We start from the raw sequence: 17,806 nt of genomic DNA, 5'->3' as shown, positions 1-17,806 counted from the left end.
TACCACTAGCTCACATATTACATAACATGGACATTATCATTTATAACATTTCATATCACTTGTTATTTCTCTTCTGTCACATGCTACATGTATGTGTAAGCATATATTTCATATTACATGTAATCACGTAGATCATTTCATATGGTTTATATAATTTCTCATTTGTTCATGTACGTATATCATTTCTTGTTCACATATGTTCATATATACATCACTTATCACGTAGAATGACATCTAAACTTATACATGTACTCATAATACATACTTTCATATAGTCCATATATCACTGCCATATAACTTCTCTCACAATTTTACCTAATCACTTATATAACATTAAATATATATTATTTTCATGTATTTACTTTCACATAGCTCATCACATAGGCATGTATTCTCATATTTTATTCTCATATATTCACATATGCATATCATTTCATTATTCTTATCACATAGCTTATTTTATTTCTTATATTCTCATGTAAGCACATATATCATGTATTGTTTACTTATATTCACATCACTTATTCATATCATCTCTCTTTTAATCCCATATTTCTCCTTTTCTGTCACATATCATTTGTGCATATAATCACGTAGTTTACTTTCATGTAATTCATGTCACTTATGTTCACATAGCTTGTATCACTTTGCATGGTTACACATAAACATATATATAAATCACATAGCACCTATAAGCTCATATATTTCATAGTTCTTTCACGTAGCTCACTATCATATTTTCATATCATATATCTTATAATAGATTCTTATATCATCTCTTGTTTCCTTTCTACCTATTCACAATCACACTAGCATATACTCATACAAATCATGTCACACCTACAATAACATAAGTACAATTTAAATTGCACTCACCTTGGCCTCACTAAGTTTTGATCCCCTTTTATGATTTCCTTTTTTTCGATCAAATCTTAACTTGATGATCATACCGGAACTTGTTCGTGTTCGATATCTTTGAGCTTGGAGATACAGGAGGAGGAAGAAGAAGAAAGAAAACTCTGGATAATTCTCTCATTTCTCACGTGGTTCCTTATCTTATAAAAGGAATATAAAAATCTTACTTGTCAATTGACCATTTTACCCTTTAATTCATTCAATAATTAGTAAATAACCTTCATCATATTTCTAATAAATCATTGAACTATTTAATTATCCTACTTTAATCACCAATTTCTGAAACTTTACAATTTGGTCACTAACCCGATATTGAGGATGTTACAATTCGTCCCAAACATCAACACAATAACCACCCCACTAACAAGTGTTATTAAGAAGAATTCTAAATTCTTTTGGGGGAAGATCAAGAGAAGTCCTTTAATAGCATTAAAGACTGTTTAATTCATGCCCCTTTACTTACTATACCTGATTTTAATTTAACTTTTAAAATTGAATGTGATGCATCAGGTGTAGGAATTGAAGCAGTCTTGTCTCCAGGTGGTTGTCCTATAGCCTATTTTAGTGAGAAATTAAGTGGAGCCATGCTTAACTATCCTACCTACAACAAAGAGATGTATGCTCTTGTAAGGGCAATGGAAACATTGCAACACTACTTTTGGCCTAAGGAGTTCATCATTCACACCGATCATGAGGCATTGAAATATATTCGGGGGCAATATAAACTCAACAAAAGGCATGGAAAATGGGTAAAGTTTCTTGAAACTTTTCCATATGTTATCAAGTGCAAGAAATGTAAGGAGAATATAGTTGTTGATGCATTGTCACGAAGGTATGTTCTTGTTGTTGGGTTTTACTTTTATTAAAGACTTATATGTTCTTGACTCTGATTTTAGGGAAATTTACAAAGCTTGTGAGAAAGAGATGATTGATAAATACTTTAATCATGGTGGTTTTCTATTCAAGTAAGGGATACTATACGTCCCTCAAGGTTCCATGCGAGAATTGATCACTAAGGAAGCTCATGGAGGAGGATTAATGGGACATTTTGGGATATCAAAGACTTTGGCTATACTTCAAGAACATCTATATTGGTCCAAAATGAAACGAGATGTTGAAAGGTTATGTGAGCGTTGCATTACTTGTAGGAAGGTCAAATCTAAAGTCATGCCACATGGACTTTACACACCACTACCCATACTGGAAGCACCATTGATGGATATTTCAATGGATTTTGTGCTAGGGATTCCACGCACAAAAACAACAAAGACTCCATCTTTGTAGTTGTTGATAGATTTTCTAAAATGGTTCATTTCATTCCCTGTGACAAAACTAATGATGCCTCACATATTGCTACTTTATTTTTCAGGGAAATTTTAAGTCTACATGGTATACCCAGAACTACTGTGTTTGATCGGGATGTGAAGTTCTTAAGCCACTTTTGGCGAGCTCTATGGAGTAATATTGGTACTAAGCTACTATTCTCCACTACTTGCCACCCTCAAACGTATGGTCAAATTGAAATGGTGAATCAAGTACTTTCCATGTTATTTCAATCCATCATTCAGAAGAATTTGAGATCATAAGAGGAAAGTTTACCACATGTGGAGTTTGCATACAATCGTTCAATCCATACTACTACGGGCCGTACGCCTTTCGAAGTGGTGTATGGGTTCAATCTGTTAACACCGATAGACTTGTTACCATTACCCGCTGATCAAATTGTGAATAAAGATGGACTTAACAAAGCTGAGTTTGTTAAGAAGCTTCATCAACAAGTGAGGGAGAACATTGAAAAGTGAACTAAGTAATACGAGCAGTAAGCAAATAAGGGTCATAAGCGAATTACTTTTGAGCCAGGGGATTGGGTGTGGCTGCACATAAGGACAAAAAGGTTTTCAGCTCAACAAAAATCCAAATTAATGCCTCAGGGAGATGAACCATTCCAAATAGTCAAGAAGATCAATGACGACGCCTATCAATTAGATCTTTTAGGTGAGTTTAATGTCAGTGCAACCTTCAATGTTGCTGACTTTTCTCTTTATGATATAGGTAACAATTTGGGGACAAATCACCGTAAATAGGGAGAGACTGATATGATCGCCAATAGCAAAGACTCGGAGAAGTATCCAAGTGGCCCCATCACATGAGCAAGGGCTAAGGAGTTTCAAGCAGCTATGGAGAGTATGTTTACATCAAGTTTGGAATGTGATGAAGGCATAATAATAAGGGAGGAACATTTTGCATTGCTTATGCATGAATTTGTATGAGAATTTAAAGTTTGCATAACATTCATTTCCTTTAATAAGTGTGTTGTTCATTCAAGCATGCATTGCATTTAAATAATCTAGTTTATTTAGGGAAGTAGTTCATTAATTAAACTAGTTCGTTTATTAAATTAACTCTTAATTGTTTCATGCATGTTTTCAATTAAATATTGAATAAAGTTCACCTTTGTGTCTAGGTGCATGAGAGAAGTTGAATGGTTTCATCATATGCAAGAATGTCAGTTAGAATGTCTTCCAATTCTGGATACGATACAGATATGTTTGGTTCTAGAAATCAATTGGAAATTATTTCTCTATCTCTTAGCTTTCTAACGCCTTTTGAATCACCTTAATCCGATAGCGGAAGCTTGAGATATGATTGATTTATTGAAGATAGTGCATGCTGTATTTGTTACGGAAATTTTATGCATGGATGATTTGGAAGAGTTTGAGCCAAGGGAGAGTATTTTCAACTTCATCCAAGTGACAAGCCATTGAAGGACTCTTAATTCACCCATTCAAGGTATTCTAAGCTGATTTTTATCATTTAAATTCAAGGGTTGTTCATATTCTTCAAGAGAGCATGCAATGAAGGGTGATTTAATTCACTTGTTAAGACGATTTTTAGCATGAAATAGAAAGAGTCTTCCACCCATTGGACGAAATTAAGGTCAAATTCAGCTTCAAATTGTCTAGATTCATCCCCAAAATGATCTAGAATATTCAGCCAACCTTGAAGATAAGAAGACAAAGCATTCAAGTGCATTTTATTACTAAATTGATGAGAATGTTTTCATCTTTTGAGTATTTTCATATGCTTCTTAGAAACACTATAAATAGGCACCTTTGAGATCATTTGTAGAGACACATTTTGAATATATAAAACATCTTTGAGAGGTTGCTTTCATTCTTGTTCTCTTGTAGAACTTTATTGGCTTCAAGATAGTCTTGTAGTCTTCATTCGTTTCCTTTTGTTATAGCATTGGTTCCTAGCTCATCTATAGCTAGTGGGTCACGCTCCATACCCTACGATTTCGATTCTATCTTTTTATATTGTTGGTTTTTAGCTCCAAATAGCTAACGGGTCACAATCTGCTTTAACCTTACAACACTTACCACGACAAAACCATTTGCCACGAGAATGCCATTCATATTTCACAATCTATTTTCATTATCATTAAACCACAACAACCATCACTCTTCCATCTCCTTCAAACAACTTCCTCATTCTTTTCATTCCATCGTTTCAATTATTATTTTATATCATTTCCTTTTTATGTTTATATTTATACAATTTTATAGTTCAAACTATCATTACGGGGTTTCTTACTAGAATCACGATCGGGCATTCACATATATGACTCGAAATATATAATCGAGATCATATCAGAGCCCTTTAAAACTAAAATCATACTCGAATCTCAAACATGTTTTAATTGTTTCTAAAGCTCTAAAGCTCTTATTTACCTCATTGGCAAGTCAGATATACCTTAAACTTTAATATCAGACCAAATCTCATCAAATAGTTTCAAAACCCATTTTCTTAAATCTCAAATAAATCCTTCATCTTTTAGTTTTAATCCTCCTTGAACTTTCCTTAAGTCTCTATAACACTTAAGGTTTCAAAACCAACCTAAAACCAAAAGGAAAAACTAACTAGATGAAGCCTTACCTTTTCTATGGGGGAGGCACGGGATGTGAAGAAGGAGAAAAAGAAGAGAACCACTTAAAACTTATCCCTCATTTCCTATTCATTCATTCTAAAGGACTAAATTGCCCCTCCATTCTTCCATTCTTAATATTTAGTCTTAAACACAACTTCCTAAATTATTCCCTATACTTATCAATTTACTCAATTTATCCCACCAAAATTTTAAATCCTTTCATTATAGTCACTGACCCGATATTTGGGGTATTACAATTCTCCCTCTTAAGAAAATTTGTCATCAAATTTTAAGACGTACATGATGCGAAGAGGCATGGAAACTGCTTCCTCATGTTCTCTCTTTCCCAAGTAGCTTCCTTGACTTTATAATTTTGCCAAAGTACTTTAACTAGAGGAATCTTCTATTTACGTAATTTTTTGTTTTCTCGAGCCAAGATCCGCACTGGTTCTTCCTCGTAGGTCAGATCTCGATTTCCTCTAGTGTGATGATATGCGATGGATCTGATCAGTATTTCCTGAGCATCGACACATGAAAAACATTGTGGATCTTATCCATATCGAGAGGCAAAGCTAATTGATAAGCTACAGGTTCGACCATTTTTAGAATTTCATAAGGTCCAATAAATCTTGGACTCAGCTTTCCTTTGCCCCCAAATCGAAACACTTTCTTCCAAGGTGATACTTTCAGAAATACCTAATCCCTCACATGATATTCAATCTCTTTTCTTTTTAGATCAACATAAGATATTTTTTGATCGAAAGCCATCTTAAGATTTATTTGGATAACTTCCACTTTATCCTCCATTTCTTTAATTAGATCTGACCTAACTAGATCTCGATCTTTTAGCTCATACTAATTTAATGGTGTTATGAACTTTCTCCAATACAAGGTCTCATACGGGGCCATCTTAATACTTGATTGATAACTGTTATTATAAGCAAAGTCTGCTAAAGGCAAATATCTTTTCCATTATCCATTGAATTCAATCACGCTTGCCCTTAGCATATCCTCTAATACCTGAATAATTCATTCTGACTACCCATCTTTCTGCGGATGAAAAGCCATACTGAAATTCAATAGAGTACCCAATACCTCGTGTAAGGATTTCTAGAATCTCAAAGTAAACCTGGGATCTCAGTCGGATATTATCAAAATTGGTACTCCATGTAGCCGAACTATCTCTTTTACGTACAACTCCGTAAATTTATCCATCGAGTAATCTATCCGAACTGGAATAAAGTGAGCTGTCTTGGTCAATCTGTCCACAATTAACCATATCGAGTCCTTTTTACTGGGGGTCAAAAGTAACCCTGAAACAAAATCCATTGTAACTTGTTCCCACTTCCACTCGAGAATTGATATCGGTTGTAGCAATTCGGATGACACTTGATGTTCATATTTCACTTGCTGACATGTCATTCATCTTGCAACAAACTCTGATACAACTCTTTTCATGTCAGACCACAATAACGACTCTTTACATCCTGATACATCTTATTCCCGCCTGGATGCATAATCAAAAGACTATAATGTGCCTCAGAAAGAATATCCTTTTTCAGTTCTTCATTATCTGGAATGCAAAGCCTTCCACGATAATACAAACATCCATCAGTCCTCATTTCGAAATCTTTAGTCTTACTTTTTTTTTTACTTGTGCAATTCGTACCAAACATTTTTCATCTTGTCATTGTAGCTCTTTTATTCGATTCAAGAGCATCGACTTTAACTTAAGTTCATCAATTAATGTGCCATCATCCTTTAAAGATATACATGCGTCTAAAGCCCGTAAAGCTACAAAAGTCTTTCGGCTAAGTGCATCAGCTACCGCATTAGCTTTCCCTAGATGATAATCGATGATCACATCATAATCTTTTAAAAGTTCGATCCATCTTCTCTGCCTTAAGTTCAGTTCTTTTTGAGTCAACAAACACTTTAGACTCTTTTGATATGTATAAATGTGGCACCGCTCACCATATAAATAATGACACCAAGTTTTCAAAGCAAACACGACCTCTACCAATTCTATATCATGCATCGGGAAATTTCTCATGAGTCTTCAGCTGTCTCGAGGCAGGCCACAACTTTCCCTTCTTGTATCAGCACACACCCTAATCCATTATGGGATGCATCACTGAAAATGACATAGTCTTTACCCGACTCAGATTGTATAAGCACTGTCGCCTCTGTTACAAACCTTTTTAATATTTCAAAACTTTCTTGACATTTCTCCAACCAAACAAATGGCATATATTTCCATAACAACTTAGTTAGCGGCAAAGCTAACATTGAAAAGTTCTTCACAAACTGCCTATAATAACCAGCAAGCCCCAAGAAACTCTAAACTTCCAAAACATTCTTTGGGGGTTGCCAATCCACTATAGCTTGAATCTTTTTGGGATCTACTCTTATGCCTTATGCGGAGACTATATGGACAAGGAAAGAAACCTCAACTAATCAGAATTCACACTTAGATAATTTGGCATACAATTTCTTCTCTCGAAGAGTCTGAAGAACCACCGGAAGATGAGCATCATGCTCATCACTTAACTTTGAATACACCAAAATATCATCGATAAATACCACCACAAAATGATCCAGGTAGGGTTGGAATACTTGGTTCATCAAATCATAAATATTGCAGGAGCATTAGTCAATCCGAATGGCATCACCACAAATTTGTAATGTCCATACAGAGTCAGAAAAGTTGTCTTTGATATATCCTCATCTTTAATCTGTAATTGGTGGTATCCTAATCGCATGTCTATCTTAGAGAACACTGCCACTTTTTTCAGTTGATTAAACAAATCACCAATCCTCAGAAGAGGATACTTTTTCTTTATTGTTATTTTATTTAACTGTCGATAATCTATACATAATCACATAGACCCGTCATTCTTTTTCACAAAAAACACATGTGCTCCCCAAAGAGAAATACTGGGTCTGATAAATCCCTTATCGAACAGATCCTGTAATTGGGCCTTTAGTTCTCTTAATTCCATTGGAGCCATTCTATATGGAGCCATAGAAATAGGTTCTGCACCCGGGTAAACATCAATCTGGAATTCTACCTCGCGATATGGAGGTAATCCTGATAACTCTTCCAGAAAAACATTCGGAAACTCTCTAACTGTTGGAATATCATCTAGTCTCACTTTCGATATTTGAGTGTCTATTACGTTAGCCAGAGAAGCTATACATCCTTCCAACATCATTTTCTCCATCATCATTGTTGATATCACATTGGATGGTGACTTCATTTTTTGGTCGATTACTACTATTTCTGAGTTTTCCGCATCCTTCAAGAATAACCGCTTCTTGCGACAATCAACCCATCTATGATGAGAAGACAACCAATACATGTCTAAAATAACTTCAAATTCATCGAAAGACAATTCCATTAAGTTTGTCGGGAACACAATCCCTTAAATCTTTATCGGAGATTTTTTACATACCTGCGATACTCTTGCACTATGACCCATGGGGTTTACCACTATCATCTCACTAAAAATTAGTTCTAAAGGAATTCCTCTAGCTCTAACCAACTTTGTACTAATATAAGAGTGTGTAGAACTAGGGTCAACCAAAACAAATACAGGCTTATCAAAAAGATGAAATGTACCTGTCATGATCTCCGGGTCATCCTGATCTTCATTAGTCTTAATATTATATATTCTAGCTACTTCTCGAGTCTCTGGTTGCGGGGCTATCTCATATTTTCCTCTAGATCTACCTCTTCCTCTGATTCTATTCGAGGTTACTACAGATCTCTCAGTTTGCACTGAATTTCCCCTGAATTTATTAGGACAATTTCGAGCATAATGACTCGTTTCACCATAATGGAAACAAGCTCAATTGAGAAATCTATATACTCCACGATAAAATTACCACATGTTTGACATGGTGTATTTATTTCTCCATAAGCTCGACCCGAGCTAGCAACAAAAGACTGTGATGGCTTACTCTTCTGCGAAGCGGAAACATAACCATCTCTATTGTTGTATCGGGAACTCAAACCCTTGCCTCTCTTAGCATTATGTGAAGTTGAAGATGTTTCAACTCTTTTTACCATCTGCATACCTTGCTCTGTTACTAGAGTATCCTCTTGGGCTTTTTTAATAGCCTTTGCATGATTTATAACTTCTTGTAGGCTAGACAAGTTTAAAAAGCAAACATCATCTCTTTCAACTTTGGCCTTAAACCCTCGATGAACCAATCACGTCGAACTTTATCATTGGGAACTACCTCAGTACCAAAACGACTCAACTTGTTGTACTCAACCTCGTACTCATGTACTACTCGATCACCTTGTTTCAGGTTGAGAAACTTCAGCAGCATCACCCGTCTTAATTGCTCACCGATGTACTTATTCTTAAATTCCTCCTGGAAAAACTGATAGGTCACTTGATCTGGTAGTGCATACTTAGTAGTATTGGTCCACCACACTCGGGCTGATCCTCGAAGTAAAGATACAGCTCCACCTAGCTTTTCAGAATTCGAGCAGTGAAGACTCTCCAACATCAACTTAATATCGTTTAACCATAGATCAATATCTACAAGACCTTCATCCTCTTCTCCCATGAACTCAAGAGCTCCCAAACTTTTCAGCTCTTTTGAGATCAATATCCGTAGTGCTGGATAAGTAGGGGGAGGCGGAGGAGGCTGAAACCGAGTCAAAATGGAATCGAGAGCTTGCATAAAAGCTACAAACTCTAGCACGTGCATACCCTGATATGCCGGTGTGCTAGAGTTCTCAGATGAGATCGAATGCTCACTATTAGCTTCATAGTTCTCATTACCCGACCCTTTTATATCCTCTTGATCAGTCGCTCTCCGCGAATTTGTGGATTTTGACATCTAATAAAACATACATAATAATAACACTCAAGTTAGTAAGGAGTGACACCAATCATATTTTAACTATACCATATCAGTAACCTTGATATCTTAGTGGTATGCAAACATTTTTTAAAGCAAAATACACTAGGTTTAGGCTGAGAATCGGCTAAACCTATAGCTCTGATACCAATAAATGTAACACCCATTTCTTGGATATGTTTCCATACACAAGTCATATGTGTCACATAACTTTTAAAAACATTTTCTTATTTGTAAAGCCATAAAAATTTGTTTCAAAAATAAAAAAAAACATTTTTAATATAATATTAATAAAACGTTCGTTGTAACATATTACAAAAATTATAACTTTAATACATTCCAAAACATTTTGTTAAATCCAAATACATGCCAGCTAATTATCAAAATAGACATAAATGTCCTACAGTTACTGATGAGGCAACCTTTGATTGATGATGTCCACTGCACTTCTTACTCTGCTAGTCTTTGCTACTTCATACATGTGAAATCAACACATGCTAAGTATTTACTTAGTGAGGCATAGTAATACAAAATGAATTATACTTAAATATAAGTATATCACAAATTATCAAAATACGAATGAAAATCATATAAATCATATCAATACATCAAATTGTCTTGGCAAACCAATCTTCATTCAAATAGAATGATAAACCATCTTTAGTATGCCCAACATGCATATCAATCAATATTTTCCAATTTATTCTTTATTTTCCCAATGTGTGCCAAATGAGAATACAATGTACATGTATTGCACCGAAGTGCCGAAATGGAAATTCATAAACTCATCATGAATGCACACATAGTGCCAAAAGTACACAAAGTACCGATAGGAAAATACACTGTTATGCATTAAACAAAATTGATCGATAACTTTTCTACATAATTGTATAACGAAATGGTGATTCACAAACTCATTATGAATACCATGATTGCACGTCTAGTGCCAAAAGTACACACATTACTGATACAAAAATGCACTGTTATGCATTACACAAAATCGATCGATAACCAATACATAAAATGTATGTCGAAATGCACATATGACTCTCAATGGACATACAATGGGCTATTCAATCAACTTAGCAGATTTACAACATAAACGTTCATCTATTCATTTTAGAGCATTTCATACTCTATCATTACTCTGGTATCAATTCCTTAAACATTATGAAAACATATTGAAATACTGTAAAACATCCTTTAAGTCAAACATTCGAGGTTGACTCATCGCAAGTCATCCTCATCTCATATAAGTACAATAAATGCACTCACCTAGTATGTCTCACCAACTATTCGACAACTTTATCCTTGCCCTTTTGCTTGCTGGATTCAGGGGCTTGGTTACGATCTACTCAAGCATCCATATTCACACACACACAATACAAATTTTAGTATATTTCCTAACATTTATACGAAATAATAATACTAAAAGTACTATTATTCATGAATTCTAATAAAGTTTATCCTAACATAGAATTCCAGGCTGAATAGTATCGGTGCCCATCCTACGGTATCGATACTTCTATACTATGGTACCGATACTCCCTTCAGTATCGATACCATTTTTGCATTCTGGAATCCATTTTTCAATAATGGTATCGATACCTCCTCTTGGTATCGATACCCCACTTCAGTATCGATACTGTTCATCAATTTCATCCTCATTCCTCCACTTTAACCCTATAATATCGATATTATTCTTTCAGTACCGATACCCAAACCCATATTTTACATATTTCAGTTCGATTTTTACCATATTTTCGTCTAACTCTCTTACTTTTATCGCCAAACATAATCTTAAACTCATCATTATTCAAACCAACTGTCTTATATCCATAAATCCCCCTATAATATCCAATAACTCCAAAGAGCCCTTTAAAACTAAAAGCATACCCAAATCTCAAACATGTTTTTAATTACTTCTAAAGCTCTAAATCTCTTATTTACCTCATTGACAAGTCAAATATACCTTTAAACTTTAATATCAGACCAAATCTCATCAAATCATTTTAAAACCTATTTTCTTAAATCTCAAATAAATCTTTCATCTTTTAGTTTTAATCCTCCTTGAACTTTCCTTAAGTCTCTATAACACTTAAGGTTTTAAAACCAACCTAAAACCAAAAGGAAAAACTAACTAGATGAAACCTTACCTTTACTATGGGGGAGGCATGGGACGTGAATAAGACGGTGAAGAAGAAGAGAACCACTTCAAACTTATCCCCTATTTCCTATTCACTTTTATTAAATAACCCTATTTAAATGAATTTTAAATTTATTCATTCTAAAGAACTAAATTGCCCATCGATTCTTCCATTCTTAATATTTAATCTTAAACACAACTTCCTAAATCATTCCCTATACTTATCAATTTACTCAATTTATCCCACCAAAATTTTAAATCCTTTCATTAGAGTCACCAACCCGATATTTGGGGTATTACACTAGCCATCTTTAGGGATAATTTGGAGGCAACATGGTTCCTACGTGATTAGGAAGTCTGGTTATCTGAGGATGACGATGCTTCTACGTGTTGAGGAGATCTGGTAGGTGGAAGACATTGTTCTTACGTGATGAGGATGTCTAGCCGTCTTTAGGGATACTTTGGAGACTACACGATTCCTACGTGATGAGGAAGTCTGATTGCCTGAGGATGACACTATTCCTACGTGTTGAGGAGATCTGGTGGGTGGATGACATTGTTCCTACGTGATGAATACGTCAAACCATCTATAGGGATAACTTGAAGACAACACGGTTCCTACGTGATGAGGAAGTCTGATTGTCTAAGGTTGACACTGCTCCTTAATGTTAAGGAGATCTAGTCGGTTGCCAATGATTGGCTTGAAATGAAATTTTCTTTTCCAACATGGAATTATGGAATAAAATCTTTGCCAATGTTGAATTCATGTTAAATATTTGAATGAAAATCAATGAGTGGAAAGAAATTTGTTTCAAGAGAAACTATCTTAGGTGAGATAAAATTTTGTTTCGAGTGAAACATTTTAGAATTTGTGTTTCAAGGGAAAATTGTCTCAAGCGAGACGAAATTTGTTTCAAGAGAAACAATCTTAAAGGTTTATGTTTCAAGAGAAGTTGTCTCAAACGAGACAAAATTTGTTTCAAGAGATACAATCTCAAAGGTTTATGTTTCAAAAGAAACTGTCTCAAAAGGGACAAAACTTTATTTTGAGAGAAACAATCTCAAAGGTTTATGTTTCAAGAGAAACTGTCTCAAGCGAGACAAAACTTTGTTTCGAGAGAAACAATCTCAAAGGTTTATGTTTCAAGAGAAACTTTCTGAAATGAGACAAAATTTATTTCAAGAATAATAATCTCAAATGTTAATATTTCAAGAGCAAATGTCTCAAGCGAGACAACATTTATTTCAAGAGAAACAATCTCAAAGGTTTATGTTTCAAGAGAAACTATCTCAAGCGAGACACAATTTGTTTCAAGAGAAACAATCTCAAAGGTTTATGTTTCAAGAGAAAATCTCTCAAGAGAGACAAAATTTGTTTCAAGAGAAACAAACTCAAAGGCGACAGACAGTCCGTTCCTACATGTTGAGGAGATCTAGCTGCCTTTAGAAGATCTGATCTGTAACACCCCAACCCGTACCCGAACCGAATACGGGTCCGAGATGTCACATATACTTTTTAAAACAATATTCTTATAAAATATCAAAATTAAACTCATATTAAGAAAATACAATAATATACTATTAAATTATGATTCATTATAAAAATTTAAGGTAAAAACGTATTTATGAACAATATTATATTGTATGAACAATACTATATGGTATGAACAATACCGTGAACAGTAATGAATAATACCATGAACAGTGCATCGATGCACAAAAATTTTGAATACAAATTGTGCATCGATACACTGCTATAGTGATTTTCGTAAAATGTACATAAAACTCGTAAAAATGTAACCGTTCATTACTATGCATTTATATTTACATAAATATATTTAAAACATTACAAAACTTGATCAGAGCATAAATACTTAATTTATCGACTTTGTTTACATGCCAACATATTTTCACATAATAAGACATACTATTTAACCTACTTTTGATCTGACCTTCAAGTGGAGTTATGTTGTTCTGCTAAGCTTATAATGTATCTCTCTGCTTTTCGGTTCCTACGTGTAAAACACTTACACGCTAAGTCATAGACTTAGTGAGGCATAACATATAATAATAATAATGCATTTCATATACAAATGAAAATATCATCTACTTATTCAATCATGTCATATATATAATTCCATGTAAATAATAATAATAACATGATAACATGTAATAATGCAAACACTTTTTATACCTTTTGTAAGCCCATGTACATTACTGAGAACTTAAGGTATTTGAGTACATTGAGGTTGTGCATCACTATGCTATCACCATAGCTCGTATAAATGTCCCGAAAGACCTATCCAAAGGTCATAAAGAACCTCGAAAACTATCCATAGGTCCCGGAGTACCTAGGTAAACTGTCCATATGTTCCTTAGAACATAGGTAATCCTGTCCATATGTCCCGAAAGACATAGGTAAACCCTCGACTCTTAGCATGCCAATTATACCTATCGCTCTCGTATCATATACCATGGGCATTTATTTTTATGTTTCATATGCTCATGTATTCATGTTATTTCTCTTGTGATCACATATACCTTTTCTTCTGTCACATACCACATGTATGTGTAAACATCTATGTCATTTCATATAACATATAATACATATTGCATATTCATGTAAGCATGTATATCATGTCACATATAAAATACTATACCCATTTTCATGTATTCATGCATATATAAGAATCACAAATCAAATAACATTTTAGGAGTCACTTCTTACCATAGTAACTCCATCACTGGCTCATTGCAAGCCAATGTTCGTTCAATAATATAAATACAATTAAAACTGCACTCACTTTAGCCTTGCTTGCTTTGACTTGATCTTAATTCTTTGATTGTTCCGGAATTTGTTTAGGCTCAATATCTTGGGCTTGGGACTTCACGTTGAAGAAGAGAAGAAGATGAAGAAGATAAGTCTGGAAACTTCTCTCTTCACACATGCATCACATGGGTATTATAATACCTACCAATTATTATTTAATTATTTTTCTTGTTCAATGACATATTTGCCCTTTGACTCTTTCAATAATTGCTAATAACCCTTCAGGAAATACTTTCAAATAAATCATTAAACTTTTCAACTTTTCCACTTTAATCCCCAAATTCTAAAATTTTACAATTTGGTCACTAACCCGTAGTTTGGGATGTTACATGATCGTTCACTCCTGGATGTCAAATCTATGGATGACATTGTTCCTTTATGTTAAGGACATCTGGTCATCACCAAACTTTTATTTCCTAAAAGATCAATAAAAAAATTATACATTTATGAATGATTATCTTGAATGTTTTATGGGTGTCATGATGAAGTTTATTTCATGTATTTGATTTGATGAATATTTTGATAAAAAAAATACCTTTTTGAATTTGTCCTCGTGAGAGGAGAAAATGACATTGAGAAAGAGAAAATTAGATGATGTCCTCTTGAGAGGAAAAAATGGCCTTTGAGAGAAAATGAAATAAAGATCTCAGGAAAAACAATATTAAGAAAGACTAGATTGATGTCTTTTAGACGAACAATATTGAGAAATATGAAATTAGTTTCTCAAAAGAAATTATAAAAACATCCTTATAAAAAGGGAAAACCCATTTTTACTGCAATGTATGATGAATGTATGATGCAAAGATGCAATTTCATGTAACATGTATGTTTATGTTGATGCATGTTTTCTTGATCAATAGTCAAGAATGGGTGCACGAGCAATTTTCATTCTCTTTCTAACTCGGTTGTCTTTAATTTCCATCAGGGTGTACTCTTGCAAACTTTGACCCGTAACAATTTGTTTTTCTTGCCCCGTCAAATTTTGCCCTAAAGAAATTGGCTTTCTCTGCCTGAATTTGTGTAGAAATTTGATAGAGCTTTCATTCTTTGTTTGAAAAGAGAATATATCATTTAAAGCTTCAGAGATTGTGTACGCACAGCTGCTGCCTTGTAGCGGGAAATCAAATGCCACTGCCTGGAGCTGACCACCGCAACAATTAATGGAATATCATACTTCCCCGGAGAACCAGAAGACCCATCTATGCCAAGGATGATAGTTGGAACCTTAGAAACAACTGGAATTGAAGGTGTAGGCTCAATTGCTAACATCGAATTCAGTCCTCTAAGCTTTGCATTTATTTTTAGAAGCAAATTCATAAGGTGCTTATCATTGACCCTAGTTGGAGCCATACACCTGTGTGACAATGCCAAACTTGGAAAGACTCATAGACATCAGAATTTTCTTATCAATTAAAACAAAAAAGAGGAACTGTGCAGATTCAGGAAGTTTAGGTTGAGTTTCCTTGATCATTTCTTCAAATTCTATCAACAAGATAGTATTGTCTGTTCTGATTCGGCTCTTGAAACACATCAAATAGAGGGTCTATCAGAATTCCTTTAATGTCTCCATATCCAATTAGATTTTGGATAAGGCTATTTATTACATCATGCCGAGAAGTTAACAATAACCCGTCTTTCAATTTTAGTTGGCTCCACTAGTCGTTGTTAAAATTCCAACTCCTATTTGGTGGAGAGAAATCTTCACCATTCCTCACCTTTAACCTCGGGGTTGTAGAAGACAATCTTCATCTAGGGTGAAATTAGGATTTATGGAAACACCACATGATCGCAACATTGGTTCAACGCCGTAGTTACTGGTTCGTAAAACATTTGGAAACTTATTCATCCTTTCTTGTGGCTTCTATCTAGATTTTTCAACCAGGGCATCTTTTTGTATGGCGTTCAGAGCTTTAGTATAGAATTGTAAGGACACCAAAGAGCAAAGATCGGTGGGGATATAAGTAGGACGCTTTTGCTTACCAACATTAATACATGGGAAATCACTAGAATAATGCAACTGTATGTTGTGAAAATGGACAAAATAGTCATTTATAGTGAGCTCTACTTTCCATGATTTGCCATTTTCAATCTTCATGCCTTTCTACCTTATTGAAATACATGTATGCTTAATTCAATGATCTTATATTCTTGGAAAATATGGGCCTTCAAAAATGCCTCAACATTTATCATTTATTGCTCTAGTATTGATTCTAAGCTTGAGCTTTGTGTCTGAGAGCCATGTGTCGACTACCAAGATCTACTCCAGAGAGATTGTCTTGTTTGAAAATATTTTTCTTCTTCTTTTATTTTAAAAATTGGAAAAATATCAATTAAAAGAATTTTGAAAAATGTTTAATAAAAAAATTTGAAAAAATATTGCCCCTTTCTATGTTTCACAATTGAGACAAATCATAAAACAAGAGTTCACTGGATATCAAAGAATTAATTACACTTTTAATCTTTCCAAAAAATTATAGCTATTTGACAAGTGTCAAGACTAATGTTATCTTTGAGGTATGGTTAAGTAAGGAAAGGATAATGCGTCTTGGGTTATTATCTTTGGTCAAAGTTTGGCATTCTCATTTCTTTTATGTTCACTAATATGATGGAATAGCTTCTATGCTCATCTGTTGGAAGTGTTCTCTGGCTCTCAGCTCTCATGAGCACATTTGGGTTGTGCGATGTCTTATTAAGGGATTTGTGAGATCGCATCCTGCACAACAGCTGCACAATCTTCATATTCGAGCCGCCTTTACAGGTTTTCAACTCGAATCCTCCTTTGGTTTCAAGACATTATCCAAAATTTACGTCTTGAACCCCCTTTGTCATTTTTCTCTATCATGCATTAAAGATTTTAGAAAACCTTTTGTAAATAAAAGATTAATCCTGATGGGCGGGATGAGATTTGAAGATAGTCTCTTCTAATTAGAAATCCATGTATGATTAGAAGGGACTTTTAAGTCACGTAATGTAGGCTATGGTTCATGGTTATGAAATAAAGGGATAAATAGGCTCAAACAAGTGATTGAGAGTAATTGAACCAATGACCAATTCATTTTTATGCCTTCAATATTGTCTTGCTCGATTTGATTCCGCTCGTATGTCT

At 34.3% G+C, this 17,806-nt stretch overlaps 1 long non-coding RNA gene across 1 annotated transcript in view; it reads right to left on the bottom strand.

The window, feature by feature from the left end:
* Positions 1-5,500: 5,500 nt before the first annotated feature.
* LOC120117508 overlaps positions 5,501-17,806 on the bottom strand; it is a 29,568-nt gene continuing 17,262 nt past the window's right edge. The window contains exons 2-3 of the long non-coding RNA XR_005515654.1: positions 8,858-8,864; positions 5,501-5,511 (exon numbers count right to left, since the gene is read on the bottom strand). This is a non-coding gene — a long non-coding RNA (uncharacterized LOC120117508). The remainder of the gene's footprint in view (positions 5,512-8,857; positions 8,865-17,806) is intronic.

This window comes from Hibiscus syriacus, unplaced genomic scaffold, assembly GCF_006381635.1.
Source record: "Hibiscus syriacus cultivar Baekdansim isolate YM2019G1 unplaced genomic scaffold, ASM638163v2 tig00000916_pilon, whole genome shotgun sequence".
Lineage (NCBI taxonomy): Eukaryota > Viridiplantae > Streptophyta > Magnoliopsida > Malvales > Malvaceae > Hibiscus > Hibiscus syriacus.
This window is presented reverse-complemented; position numbering and strand designations above follow the sequence as displayed.